At 32.1% G+C, this 12,182-nt stretch overlaps 1 long non-coding RNA gene across 1 annotated transcript; it reads left to right on the forward strand.

The window, feature by feature from the left end:
• Positions 1-349: 349 nt before the first annotated feature.
• On the forward strand, positions 350-2,414 carry LOC101259723 (uncharacterized). Its single transcript, XR_011213232.1, has 2 exons — positions 350-798; positions 2,131-2,414. It is a non-coding gene; the product is annotated as an uncharacterized lncRNA (long non-coding RNA).
• The last annotated feature ends 9,768 nt before the right edge of the window (positions 2,415-12,182 follow it).

Here is a 12,182-nt window from a genome sequence, read left to right on the forward strand (position 1 = left end):
GAATTTAGAATGTTTTAAAATTTAAGCAATTTTTGACTACGTAAAAATATTTATAAAATTTATAGTATTTTAATTGGATGGTATTTCCTCAATTTTTCTCAAAATTTTTAAATTTTAGCCTAATTTATTTAAATTTCTTTCAATTTCAGCATATTCAATTGCAATTTTAATTCAATGATAGTCATCATTCATTTAAATTCTAGCCAATATTTCAATTTTGGCCATACAATCTAATTTTAAAATATTACCTTTCAATCTCACCCATCCATTAAATTCTAATCGAATCCTTACCCTCCATATCTATCTAATCTAACGGTTGAGATTAACTTTTCCTATCTTTCTCTTTAACACCAGAAGACCCAAAACCTTAAATTTTAACTCATTATCTTCCCCTTTCTCTATAGCAGCCGCCACCTCTACTCTCTCCTCTCCATTCGCGCTGGCGAGAGCAGCCACCGGCGACGCCCGTCTACTCTTCTACGCTCCTCTCCCGTTGCTCTTTCTCTCTCCTCCCTCCTTCTCCTCTCTCACCCCTCTCTCCACTCGCGTCTCCTCATCCCTAGCGAGAGCAGCAGCAGCTCCAGCGAGCTGCACCAGGCGGCGCCGCTTTTTTCTCCTCTCCTTTTTTCCCTCCTCTCCTTTCTCTCCTCCCCTCTCCTCCTTTGCTCCATCCTCCCTTCTCTCTTTCTTTGCCGATACAGCAGCGCCAAATGAGCAGCAAGGACCAGCACCTCTAGTGCTCCGACAAACAGCAGCAGCAGACGAGAATAAGCAGTGAACAACAAATGATGGACTGAGGCGAGTCCCTCTCTTCTACGCTTCATTTTTTCGGCAGAGCTATGAGGTTTTTCTAATTTTTGGGATGGCGGATCTTAATGGATCCGTCCAGTTACTTTCTCTTAACTAAACCCGTTTTTTTAAAAATGAATTTTCCTAACTTGATTACGAAAAACTTCATCTTGTATGCTTACCTTAGGTAAATGACAATCACTTGCCATTTATTATATCTTGATTTTTGTGATGATGATCATGCTCTTACTTGTGATGATCGGATTTTTTTGAATGTGCATTATTCTAACCTTGTCGAATTTTTTGTTCAAAGTTCGTGTTAGAATGTCAATATTTCCTTTAGCAATATGTTCACATTATTACTTCCTTAACTTTTGAATATTGGTCTTGATGATTCCTTCTTGTTAAGTGTCTGAGAAAATTGCTATTACTAGACTGCTTTCTTTTACAGTTTAGAGTCGTCTCCTTCTCTGGTAAAAACAAATAAATAAAATAGAATAATGTTGTGCTATTTTAGTATATGAAATCATATTATGGTAGGTGATTCGGATCCAAATTGTACTTTTCCTTTAAATAACCACTCTTTCACTTGGTATTATATATTGTTTAAATTATGAGTTGTCTTGCCTTAGTTAAAAGGTAGACAGATCTTTTATGGTAAACATATTCCATAAAAAGGAGTTAATTTTATATTAATTGATTCATTTACTTAAATGTATTTTATGGATATGTTATTGAAAGAATTATTTGTATAAGGAAATATTTTGTGCAGATTTCACTAATTTGATTAAGGGAGCATATTTTCCATATTTTGCTACTGATTGGTTTTTCCTTTTTGTTGGCCCTCTCCTCCATTACATAAATAGACCCTTGCTAAACTCGTTCGCTCACTTTTAATACAAGTTCTCTCATTACTCTCGACTCTATCTTCCATCTTGCTCATACTTTAAAATACTTTAAATATTCCTCTCCTATTCTTTAAAAAGTAAGAACTCTTGAATCATCCTTTCGACCATTTCTTGTTGTGTTGTTGTTGTGGATCAGAACCTTGTTTAATACTTCATTGCTGATAAAATTTTTTGCGTAATTGGTTAGCCTTCTTTACTATTCTAAAATCTCGTTTTTGCAAAACTATCATTGTTGTTGTTGGAAACAAAGGAAGCATCCAAGATATTTTTCTTATCCTTTCTCCCTATGTGTGGTAACATGTCTTCATCTATGCTTTGTACCTTTTACTTATTATCTATGTTGTTTATATATATACATATGAAAGTAATTTGTTACTATTAGTATATTACAACTATTTACTCATCGTATATGCTTTATTACATCTTCTACTAGGTTTTGAACTTATAGTTCAATATGTTGAAGATTTGCCTTGAAGAAATTGTGGACGAAGCCTCGTTCATTTTATTGTTATATATATATATCTTTATTTGTTCTTTATTTTTACTTGTAATGCTTGTATAACTCGTTAACTCAATATATGTGAAATAAGTTTGGGGGATCGTCTAAGGGAAGGGGTATTATGTGTTACTTATAATTTTGTCGCAAAATCTTATTTGATTAATAAAGCTAGATTTAAAATTAAATATAATAAAAAAATTTTATTGATTGATCACTTATTTAATCTTGTGTATTTTAGTACTTGAAACTAATTTGGTATTACTATTAATCAATTTTCGTTCCGCATATCCTTTAGGTGGTAATACTAATAAATAAAATAACATCTTGTCATTAATTTGTTTTAAATGTTATTCATACATTTAGAATCCATGCCTATTGGATTTAACTAAATATTTGCATAAATGCGCGTAAGTGTTCATCAATTTGGTTTGTCATTAGAAGTCATGCCATAGGATTTAACTAATAAAATCAAGGTCATTTAATTTGTCGAAATAAATTTTTAGTATGTTAAGTAATTGAAATCAATGTGCTACACTTTTTTTTTAATGTTAAATAATTTCTGCATTTATAATTTTCTTCTACCCATATTAAAATTAATTCATAAACTATTCTTTGTATGCTAAATCTACTCAAATCATCTGTTTGCATTAAATATTGCTCAAAGGTTATTTTCTGCATTTGAACATTCCCTTGTTACATAAATCAGTTGGTAATTTTCTGCACGTTCACTTAAATTTTAAAACTTTAAATGCTTGTTGCCCCAATTAACTTTATTAGTTTCTTCATTGTTTGGCTACTTAAAAAATAAATGGATGAATTTTCGGCATATTACAATATTAATTGTCGAATTTAATTTGTCCTTCACTGATCTCCATGATAAAAATGTTTTTGCATGTGATCAATTTGCTATTGTCCGTAAAAAATATTTTTGCATCAGTAATAAATTTATTGTCGTTCTTAAAATAATTTTCCGCCTTAAACAAAATAAAATCCTTTTGCCTTGAATAAAATTTTTCTGCCTTAATAATTAAACCGACTAGTATTTTAAAATATATATGCATGTGGGATCACTTCTTTGCTACTTAGAATTAAGAGAAAAAACCTTTTTATTAATTTTTGCTCACCTTAAATCGATTGAATATTGAAATCTGTATACATGTCATTATGTGTTGTTTGCAAGCATGTCTAATTAAAATTTAGAAGGCCAAATTGAAACCTACCATGCTAAAATGACCGTCTTGTTTGTCTTGTTTATTTGACTTGGTGTCTAGGAGGAACTTATATTCTATTTTGTCTAAACTCACCCTTAAGACTCCAATGTCTCTTGGACAATCAAGTTGGGTCGATTAGGTACCTTTTAGGTACGAAATGCATGTGGTGGTAGGGTAGGGGTAGTTGGCCCTACGGAGATGATGACATAGACTCAGGCTTGAAAGACAAACCTTGATTTTGTCAGTCCCTATACGGCAGCCTATCGAAAAAAATAAAAAGAAAGTCAAGTGTTGATCCAAAAAGTCTCTTAGAGTCTCCCTTCCGTTTATACCTTTATTTGTTTTTTTTATTATATTTATTTTTTGGGGTTGAAATAAGTTTGTTTTCTTATTTATTTGTCTCCTTTCTATCCCCTCGCTTATCTTTTTTTTAAATGCTTAGTATATGTACATCTCTTAGTCTCGTATGCGTAATTCTTAATTAAAATAAGAGTGATATCGTAATTGTTTAATATTATATTATCACATAATCTTGCATGTTATCTAATTAATAAAGTATCTTTAATTATTCAATAATTCTTATCACTTAGGCTTCACATGTTTAATTCATAATAAATTAATCTTTCTTGTTTAATATTATGTTGTCACTTAGCGAGCATGCTAATTAATTAACTAATAAATGAAATGACCTTATTTTCTACTTGTAACCGCCACACAGAGGGGAAAGTTTGCAAAGTCGTGATCAAGAAGGAGGAGAAACGGGGCCCTAGTGGAAGCAAGGAGGCAAAGATCAGCGTTAGCAACTGGACCTCGAATCCATCCCGACCTCGTCAAGAATCTGGAGAGTAAAGCAACCTACGCAAAAACAGCTCCAATATCGCTCTAAGTACAACAAATCGCAACTTGAAGGCAAGTTTTCCAACAAGAGGAATGCCCAAGCTATCGTTCGCCCTAAAGCAACTGTTGTGGTGGCAAATTATATTCTGCACGATATTGCATCAGTTGAACCTACGCTCGATATCTCATTATGCTCAAAGAAATGCATCATTATATTATCCTCCAGACCACATAAATGCATCATTTCATGTGCTCGATATTGCATGTGCCCAATATTGCATGTGCCCGATAAAATGCATCATTGCATGTGCTCAAAGAAATGCATCATTGCATTGTTCCCGATAATGCATGTGCCCGAAGAAACGCATCATTTCATGTGCCCGATATTACATGTGCGTGAAGAAATGCATCATTGCATGTGCTCGATATTGCATACGTATGAAGAATCGCGTTAGTTCATGTTCCCAAAGAAATGCATCATTGCATTGTGCCCGAGACTGCATTATGCCCGAAGTTTACATAAGCCCAAGATTACATCGTGCTCAAAGTTTGCATGTGCCTGAATCAAATGAAGTCACAAGTATCAACAGATGCCAAAAACAGATAGGCTCTCTTTACTCATTACTTATATTCCAAACGCGTCATACTCCAAAGGTATCATCTTTCATGGCCTACGGACTTCATGTCATGGCCTGAGGACTTATTTTATGCATAGAATGTTCCTAAGGCATCATCCTCATGGACTGCAGACATAATATGATGGCCTAAGGGTTTAGTTTCTGTCTATCATGATCCGAAGGTGTCATAGTTTAAAGGCGTCATTTTCATGTCCTACAGACAACATTTACATGACTTGAGGATACACTTTGCATATCATGGCTCTAGAAATCATAGCCTAAGACGTCATTTTTCGTGGTCTTATGGCAAACATTCATGATCAACATGGGAATTGCATCATGCTTACATATACCTCTTAATTTTGATATATTTGCTCTAATCGCTTTAGTTAAGTCATATTACAAGTTACAGATGTGCAGATTACAGGTAAAATCAATCGCTCTCTGAACGACCGTTTTCACGCTTGCAAACAAAGGCTATCAAATTCTCGGCCACTCACATTATCATTCGGCTACTCGGCTACCGTTCAGACTACCATAGAGATATTGTCAGACTCAACTCGCTACTGTGACCAACTGTCTCTTCATGTAAGCTTGTCTGCCTAACAATAAGACATATAGGCTCGTCTTCCTTACAATGTGAAATCTAGGCTCGTCCGCCTTACAACGTGATATTTTCGCTCGTCTGTCTTACAATGTGACATCTAGACTCGTTCGCCTTACAACGCAATATTTATGCTCACCCTCCTTATAGGATATTTAGGCCCGTCCGCCTTAAAACGACAGTTAGGCTTGTCCATCTTAAAGTAAATTTAGGTCGTCTGCCTTAAAAGGATATTTAGGCCGTTCTCCTTAAAATGACATTGAGGCTCGTCCGCCTCATAGGACATTTATGTTCGTCCGCTTTATAAGATATTTAGGTCGTCCGCCTTTAAATGAAACTTAGGCTCGTCCACCTTAAAATGAAGTACATCCACCTTACAACCATATATTTTCCTGATATTATTATATCTCTATACTATTAGAGGTTGACTTTAACCTTCGGAGATGGGTTGCAATTCTTCAACAGGTTAAGCTAAAGACTACCAAGGCTTGCACTACGTCTCAAAACGGATACGCTTCTTAGCACCTCTTGTCATTTATTTAGAACTCATATTTTATCAATATTGATCATACTTCATCTATTTATAAGCTAAAATTGTACCTAGTCATAATAGAATTTGCAGATATGATAGATCGCCCTTTGATTAAAATTATTATGTTATCATATATCACAACAAAGACGCTATTAATTATTTACTACTCATACTCCAAACCTTGCTCAAAAGATGATAATTTCACTCTATCATACTCTTCCTGCTTCTCTGTCATATCTCTTTTAGCCTCTCCATCTCTCTCTTCTCGCTGCACTAATCTTATCCATTCAAGCCAATATGGTGCCTTTCAAATACCTTAGGGCTCTTTCAAATTTTAAGAGTTTCATTTTCTCTTGAATCTAGAACTACACACGGCCTGATTCTCGTATAATCAGGATATGTAGGCGACCTAATACCAAAATCTCGGTCCTACACTTTTTCAACTCTATATCGTTTCAATTGATCCAACTGACATCTCTCGTCGGTCGGACGAAATTGGCTACTTAGTCAACGTTGGTTGTCTGACAATTCATTCTTCATTCTCAATCAAACAAGTGTTATAAACTTCATAAAGATGAGTTGATTATTTTTTATCATGGCATCACTGATTTTTTTTCTCTACTTGATTATGTGTATTGGCAAAATATCATCGGGTAATTTGAATTATCAGAAGATCTCTTTGCTTATTAGTATAATCTTGGTTATTTGGATTGTTCGGGTGTGATATGAATATTCTTAATTTAATCATTTCTTCTTGATTAATCTCGAAAGAATTATCTTTTATCAGGCTGACTTAGTTTACTATTAAAAATTTTCCCCTTAATCAATAAATAAAGCTCTTGTTAATATTATGATAACTGATTTGGAGGATGAATTATTTTCTTATCTTAAATAATTATTGTTTAAACTGATATCTTGTATTGTTTAATTCATGGGCTAACTTTACTTCCTTCATTTAAGGAATTTATAATGTTGTGAATTGGTTTCGTCCCTTATTTATAATATAGATTGATTCTTACATTTTTATTTTAGGAAAATCTTTATTAGTTTAGTAAAAAGAATAATATCAATTTTCTTGTTTGGTTCTTTTAAAGTTAAAATATATTAATTCATCTTTTTCTCTTTTTCGATTTGTGAGTTGACTAGCTTCTTACTTGTTTTTATATGGTTCTTCATTATTTAAGGAGAAAATATATTTACTCTCTTTTAATTTATTCTTACTTGCTTATATTTTGTAAAAAATAATTTAAATATTTTCTGATCTGCCTTCTCTATATTTAAGGAAAATACATATTACCCTTACTTATTGTTCTTACTTGCTTATATTTGGTGATAATATATTAAATTTGACTGATTTGAATCTTCTTTTGAATAAGGAAAATATGATAGTTAATTGATTTTCTTTAAATATTTTCTTATTTGTTCCTCCCTCTTCTACTATATAAAGAGAACTGTTCATTCTTTATCAAAAAACACACATTCACATTTTTGAGAAGAACGCACATTCTCCCAACTCACACTAACTCTTGCTACAATTTCTCTCCTTCTCTCATTGATTATACACACATTCATTCTCTCAACTCATCACTCATTCTTATAATACAAGTTGATAATCTTTTCTGTAGAATTGGTTAATCCTCTTTATTAATTTCAATTTGATTTTTTTGCATAACTATAATATTTGTGTGCTGAGAAACGAAACAACAAGGAAACATCCAAGTTAGTTTCATTACTTTTTTAATTTTGATAATATAAATATGGTTATTCTTTATCTCTTTTTGTGTGTTATTTACATATATATGAGAGTCATTTGCTATTATAAATCTACTATATTACAATTATTTCCTCATCGTATATGTGTTACATTACCTCTTCTTCCAGGTTTTGAACTTAGAGTTCAAGATGTTGAAGACTTACTTAGAATAAATTGTGGACGAAGCCTCGTTCATTTTTATTGTTATATATACATATGATTAGCTTTTTATTTTTACTTGTAATATTTTTACAACTCTTTAACTCTCTCTATATAAAATAAGATATTTTTTTTGGGGGGGGGGGGGAGGGAGGGGGATCACTTAAGGAAAGGGGATTTACATGCTACTTGTTTATCGTAATTTTCAAAGTTAGAAATCATGCCTATAAGTTTACTCTATTTTAAATCTTTTAACCACCTAGAATTCTTGTTTGTAGGTGTTGTAATCTAACAAATGTTCGACATGCTTGACGCTTTGTTTGTTAATGAGTTTTAAAAAAAATTTCAATAATTTTTGAATGTTAAAATCATCTTAATAATTTAGTAGGATCATCGGTTAGATGTTAAAAACTATGTTATAATTTTTTTAGAATTGTCTTATCACATAGAAACCATGCCTAAGGATTAAAATGTTCATATCATTTGGAGTTACAAAATCATGCCTATATGTGTTTCTCCGTTCTGAACACCTAGAAATCATGTTTTTAGGTTTGTAAATAAACTTTTAGCATATTCATAATTAAAATAAAATTTTTTGTGCATATTTTTGCCCTTCTTAAATTAGCTAATATTATTAACTAGTAATCTTATTTGTCCTCTTGAAGATTTTCGCATTTATGATGCATTATGTTATTTTAAAAAAATATTAATAATAAAAAGAAAAGTTTTGATGCATTTAACAAATTTCTTGACCTTTAAATACATTTCATATTATAATCTTTGGATATAATTTATTGACTACATTAATGCTCTACTAGTTTTTTTTTCTTTTCGACAAAAAATTTACAACATGCTTTTCTTAGTCATTCTTAAATCCTCCTTTCAAACTATGGATTGATTATGACATTTGTTTTAAATATATATATATATATATATATATATATATATATATATATATATATATATATATATATATTTAAAAAAAATTATAAGTACTGTCTCCTAACCTATCGTTAGTGGGAAAGTCGAAGGAATTATGAGATCTAATTCTAATATTTTTTTTAAATTAAGCCGACGCATCTCCGGGAGTACCACCTACCCATGATTTTCAAAAGGGATTATGTGTGTTTATATGTAAATATATATGTGCCTATAAAGAAACAAACATTTTTAAACAGTTTTATTAATCTTCAAAATATAAACTTTTTATTATTTTTCTAAGACCGACCTCAAAACAAAATTGTTTCTATGGTGGAGGAGCGCGATTAACAATATCGGGGCATCATCCCTATAAAGAAAAAAACATTTATTTTAATAAATATTCCATCCAAATTTTACTCAAATTTTCAAAAAAAATTATTTTTTGCACATCTTATTCTTGTTTGGTGCGGTATAATAAATCAACTTGAATTTTTTTTGTGCATATTATGCCTTTTTATTTATCTCTCTATAAGTGCTTAATATTTGGTCAATTTTTTAATCAAATAGTTCGTATGCTCAAAAAATAAATAATTGAAATAGTCTTAATCGTTTAGCAATTTATTTGGGGTCTATCCCCTCTCTTATCTTTAAATTTTTATTCAATGTTTATTTATTGTTATCACTTAGTTTTCCATGCTTAAATAATTCATTATTATAATAATAATAAATTTATTTCTCAATTGTTTATTATTTTATCACTTAGACTTGCATATTTAATATTAATTAAAATAATAATATGAGCTATTTGTTCGATTTGTTTAGCACATAGTCTCGTATGTTAAAATAAATAAAAATAAACTTGATTTTTGGTTTATTGCTATCACCTAGACTTGCATGTTTAAATTAATAAAAATAATAAAATAGTCTTAATTTTTTTATATCACTTAGCAAGCTTAAATAAACTAATAAATGATCTTATTTGCTACTTGTAACCCCCAAATAGATTGCATGAGATACGGTCGAGACCCACATTTGTGGCCCTCGAGGGATGCCTAACACCTTCCCCTCGAGGTTATTTGAACCCTTACCCTGATCTTTGATTCGTTGACCTTAGCTAGACTTAGTTATTTTAGATAGGTGCCCTAACGCACCTTAATTTGTTAGGTAGTGAGTCCAAACTCAAAATCCCAAAAGAGTTGTTAGGTCGTGCACAAAATCCGTTTTTGCGAAAAATGGGGCGCGACATGAACTGACTGAAGGGAAGAAACTTCAACAATTGAGTCATTAACTTGGACTAAGTGATAGATACATCCCTTAGAAACTAACTTCCTCGCCTTAAGGAACGAAATGAAATGACCCTTAGGCACCACTGAACTACTAGCCCACTCTATGACTGACTCATTTGGAATTTGGAACTTGACAACTCGAGTTACGCAATCTATTGATGCATAATAGGCATGGAGCCAATCCATACCTAAAATGACATCCAAATCTACCATGTCCAATTCTACTATATCAGTCATGGTTTCTTGTGATTGATGTAAACAGGACAATCACGATAGACTCTTTCCACTAGAATAGACTCCCCAAAAGTTGTAGAAACACAGAAGGGTTCACAAAGCTTTTAGGGAGAATTTCAAACTGATTTGCAACATAAGGAGTTACAAAGGATAAACTTACTCCTGGGTCTAATAAATCATAAACATAAAAATTAAAGACTTTGATCATACCCGTGACAATATTTGGAGAGTTCTCTTGTTCTTGACGGCTAGTGATTGCATAGAGGGGTTTACCCCTCTGCCTGTACCAAAAGTGGCTCCAGTAGGTGCAGCCCGGTCTGGTGCAGAAACTGATGAATATTGAGCTCTATTTCTTGGATTTCCACCCCCTAGCTTATTCTTGGGGCACTTTCTCATGAAGTGACCCTCTTGACTACACTTGTAACAACCTTTCTGTCCATCACAAAAATTTACTGGTTCATATCTTCCACACTTAGTACATGCAGGAGCCCTGCTTCCTCTTTGCGCCACACTACCTTGAGACTGAGACATTCTAGCCTTGAAGTTTTGCAAATTATGGCCACTATATTAATCTCAATTTTTGGGTGCAGGTGCACTAATAGATGATGGTGTATTCCCCTTTGGTTTCTGAAATTGTGTCGACATGAACCACCTTTTTGTTGGCCAGACTCATTCCCAAGTCTTTGAGTTTTTGTTTCAGTAATCTTCTCTGTCCTTTAGATTCTCCTCTTCTACTTGTTGCACATATACCATCAACCTGGATATGTCTATGTCACCTATCACATATAAAAAATTTAGTTCATTTTTTTCAAATTTCGATTCTGTCACGTCAATTGAAAGAAAGAAATTTAACATACATTGGGTCTGCGCAGACAATGACACCTGATATCTAGTATTTATAGAAATAACTAGTGGATACTTTTTAATGAGAAAATAGTAATTTTCAGTTGTGAATAATCTCATCATTATATAGTTCATATTATAAAATATTAATATATTATAAGAAAAATAAAAAGAGTTATAAAAGAACATAAAGAGGAAAGGGAGAGTAACACGCACTAGGAAAGTAATAAAGTAATACACTTTCTTTCACTTTGTATTAATTCCTCTACATTGTAGGGGTATTACTCATTTTATAGGAGAAACACTTCCTTGGAGAAGTGAGCCTTCTATAGTAGTGGTCCATGGACATACATACATATACATTTATTTATAACATTTCCCCTTAAATGTCTATGTACAAACGAAAGAGAGGAACATAAACTTATTTATAATATACATTATTTTTTGTCTCATTAAAAATCTTGTCAAGAAAATCAAGTGGGACAAAACTTGATTAAGGAAAAAAGAGTGCAACGCATATTTATTTCCCCTAATGAAAACATCACCTAATATCTCTAACATGACGCATTCCAGTCTTATATCTCAGTTTCTCAAAGGTTGAAGTTGGCAATGTCTTAGTAAACATATCTACTAAATTATCACTAGAACGAACTTGCTGCACAACTATTTCACCCTTACTTTGAAGATCATCAGTAAAGAAGAATTTTGGTTAAATATGTTTTTTTCTATCTCATTTGATGTATCCTTCTCTTAGTGTAACTATATATGCAACATTGTCTTCATATAATGTTGTTGGGGCATCTTCTTTTAAAGAAAGACCACATGTTTTCAAGATGTGTTGGGTTATTGATCTTAAGCACACACATCGACTTGCTTCTTGGATGACTATTATCTCTGCATTCTTTGAAGAAGTATCAACCATTTTTTGTTTTGTGCAACGCCATGATATAGTTATATCATAGATGACTTATTATCCATGATACAACTAT

Source organism: Solanum lycopersicum, chromosome 12 (assembly GCF_036512215.1).
Source record: "Solanum lycopersicum chromosome 12, SLM_r2.1".
NCBI classification, from domain to species: Eukaryota; Viridiplantae; Streptophyta; class Magnoliopsida; order Solanales; family Solanaceae; genus Solanum; species Solanum lycopersicum.